Source organism: Geospiza fortis, unplaced genomic scaffold, assembly GCF_000277835.1.
Source record: "Geospiza fortis unplaced genomic scaffold, GeoFor_1.0 scaffold422, whole genome shotgun sequence".
NCBI lineage: Eukaryota > Metazoa > Chordata > Aves > Passeriformes > Thraupidae > Geospiza > Geospiza fortis.
In genome coordinates, this window is record NW_005054545.1 from 744,260 (window position 1) to 748,009 (window position 3,750).

The window sequence follows — 3,750 nt, forward strand, 5'->3', positions numbered from 1 at the left end:
CCACACTGGTCTCCTCTCCCAGCTCAAGAACACCCTTGGCCAAGTTAACCTTTGGAAAGGTTCTTTTATTGATCTGCTGCTCCACAGACATTTACATTTCTTGGAGGGAGGGAGAGGCAGGGAAGAAAATTAAATTACTTTGCTCAGTGATCTTAATTATCTGAAATAATTATCTCCAGTTAATTCTCAAAAAAAAAACTGTCTGGAGAACAGTGTATTTTAGTTTGGATAAAGCAAAAGGAGCTGGGTCCAAAGGAACACATTTTGTAACTTATTTAGGAACACTCAGTTAACCCTCTGAGTGAGGAATCCGATCAGAGCTCCTCCATTACACTTAATTATTAAGAGCCATTTGTGGGGAGGCACAGGAGGGGTCTGGAGCAGCTCCCTGTGCCTCAAAGGGTGATTTTAGCAAAGAGCTGAATGCTGTGCAAGGACTGTGCGCTCAGGGCTGACGTGCCTGTTTTGGGGCTGTTTGGGGCATTTCTGTGACTTCTGTGGGGCTGATGGAGAAGTCAGGCTGAGAACCCTCCTGCAGCCTCACCGAGGGCCCTCCTGTGAAATAAATTAACATTTCAGAGCTCAGTGGCTGTGCAGGTCCTGGATGGGAACACACACCCCCAAGCTGGATGGTGCCACCCCAGGAGCTCCTGTGCTGAACTCCCACCTTGCCCCCCGAGGGGCTTCGTGGCCTTAAAACCAGGGTGGTGTTGGGGGGTTCAACCAAAGCAAACACACTGCTAAAAAGAAATTGGTGTCCCATCTGCTGCCAGGCAGGGAATGCAGCCCCAACAGCCAGGAGGGGGATGAAAGGCTGCAATAAACACCTTGAAATGATATCTGAGAAATTCTGTGGCCTCGGGAAAACGGTCTGGGTTTCTCTTCCTCCTCTTTTAATTGGTTTTTCCTGAGGGGAACAGTGCGGGTGGGTTTGTGCAGCACGAGCAGAGGAGCAAACAGACACTGAGCCTCTGGGGTTGTTCATGTTCCAGTGGACTTGTGCTGACAAACAGGATTCCATGGGCAGGGTGTGCTGCACGGGGCTGGGGGGGAGCCCAGAGCCAGCCCAGGCCCTGCAGGGTCCCCCCAGATCCCAGGAAAGCCCTGATAAATGGGATTTCATGGGCTGCAGGGGGCTGGGGGTGAGCACAGACCATGCAGGGTCCCCACAGGTCCCAGGAAAGCCTCCCTTGTCCTCCCCACTGCCAAAGCCATCCTGTGCCCAATCCCCTGCTCAGGGAGGAAACATTTGCAGCCACACTGAGGTTTGTGGGCTCTCATGGCCACTCTGGCCGCAGCAGGACTCGGCCCTGGGAACCCCAATTCCCCCAGGGAGAGGCAGAGCAGCCCCAAAACCTGTGGAGGGTTTGAGCAGAGGGAGCAGCACAGGGTCCTCTCCACGCCCTGAGCCTCCCCAGACTCACCGAATGAAGTTTTGCTCTTCAGGGATGCAGAATTAACCCCTTGAGTAAACATCTATTCAGACCTGCATAATTAGCACTGCGTTTTTCAATGGGCTCATGAAAGGCCCTTTTAGGTCCCTAATTGGCATCCCCTCAGCGAGCTCGGGGTGTGAGCTGTCAGCACAGGGGGGGCTCTGTTGGCAGGGATGCGAGGCTGCAATTGCAGCCAGGATGGCCAAGGGAGCCCCAAAGCCTCTCCTGTGGGGGCTCCCAGAGAAAACATTGCTCAGGGTGGAGAAATGCAGCCCCAAAGCCCCAAAGCCTGGCTGGGGGTCAGTCTGGGGTGGTGCTTTGGGCAGGGGCTGGGATGTGTCCCAGGAAAGCAGGTTTGTATGGAAATGATGGAGATACAAGAGATGGATGGAATTATTTAGGGACAGATAATGGAGCTGTGCAGTAAATGTGCCGCTGAACAGGGTAATTAACAGTAATGCTAATCAGCAGCTAATTACATGATTCTTTGTCATTTTTAAAGGAATGGTTACCATGTGGTCTCCAGGACCAGAATTCCCAGGTTAAGGAGAACGTGCAGAACCTGAGACTGAGCTCCTTGGGTGGCTCATTCACCAGTTTATCCACTGGAGTTTAAAAACGGAGCCTGGAGAAAAGAGCAGCTCTTTCCCATTGAGGCAATGTGGGCTCAAAGGATCCAGACCCAGCTCAGCTCATGGAAGCCATGCCATGGATGGAGGAGCCTCCCTGCTTTACAGAGCCCCTGGTTTGGGGCAGAGAGAGGAGCAAATAACGCTCCCGGGCTGGGAGGAATGTGTTATTGAAATGCACTTTATTTCAAGGAGCTCTGCCACAATAACCTCCCCTGGCCAACTGCTCCGGCTCCCAAGGGCACCGCTGGCGTTCTCGCACCTTTGCTTTAACCAGGGCTGCTCCCCCGGCTTTCCTGGGCCGCCAGGGCCGGCAGCTCCATGGGCTGTGCTGCAGTGCTCTCTGCTGGCCCGGCCCGAGCTCCCGCTGTGCTGCTGTTTGCAGGCCGAGGGAAGAGACATGGAGAATGTTGACTCCACGTTTCCCAAGGTTTGATTTATTATTTTACGGTATATATTATATTAAAACTACACTAAAAGAATGGAAGAAAGGATTTCATCAGAAGGCTGGCCAAGGATAGAATTTTTTCCCTTCCCTCCCAGGCGTGTTGCGGGTGCTGCTCCCCAGGGCTGGCACAGCAGCACCTTCCCCCCGTGCAGAGGGGCTGCTGTGCTGCACATCTGCTGTCTCCCTGCACCCCCTCAGTGTGATTCACTGCAGCAGTGCAGCTTTCCCTGCGCCTGGGTGGTAACTGCAATTTCAGCTCTGGCTCAGCACAGCTCCCTGCGCTGCTGCTGCTGCTGTCCCAGTTTCCCTCAGGCGAGGTCAGAGCCCCCATCTCCATCATCCTCCCAGCAGAGCCCTCGGGAGCTCTTCCCCTCACTCCTGCAGGTTGTTGCTGCTTTTCTCTGGCTGTTTCTCAAGGCTGAGCTCTGCTCTCCTCCCTGTTCCCAGGAATGTTTCTCCCTCCTCTGGCTCCTGGTCAGCCCCAGCAGGGCCCTGCTGCCCTGGGGCTCTGCCTGAGGGTTTGTGACACGTTTGTGACACGTTTGTGACCCGTTCACAGCGGGCTCTGCAGGGGCAGGGCAAGGCTGGGCTCCCAGTGCTGGCTGGCACAGCCACCTCCCCTCAGACGCCTCTGGGGCTGCCACGGGCAGAGCTTCCCCCTAATAACCTCCCCAAAAAAACCCTAATAAACCTCCCCCCAGAAAAAACCTAATAAACCCCTCTAATAAACCCCCTAAATAAACCTAAACTCCTCTAATAAACCCCCTAATAAACCCCCCAAAAACACCCCTAATAACCCCCTGAAAAAACCCTAATAAACCCCTCTAATAAAACCCCCTAACTCCCCTAATAAACACCCCTAATAAACCCCCTTAAATAAACCCTAATAAACTCCCCTAAAATACCCCTTGAATAAACCACATAAACCCCCAATAAACCCCCCTAAAAAAACCAAATTAACCCCCCTAACAAACCCAATTAACCCCCTAATAAAGGCTCTCCCACCCCTCTGGCTCTGGTGTCTCCCCTGCAGTGGCACTGGCTCCCCCCCACCCCACAGCTGAGGCCTCCCAAGGCTTTTGGGGTAAAATCCAAGGAAATTCCACCCAAACCTTGCACTAAAGGGAAGCTGCACGTTCGGAGCCACATCCAGGAATCCTGACCAAAATCCCAGGGGAGCTCCCAGGGATGGAGCCCGCGCAGCAAAGGAACAACACCCCAGAGCCTTTTCCTTGGG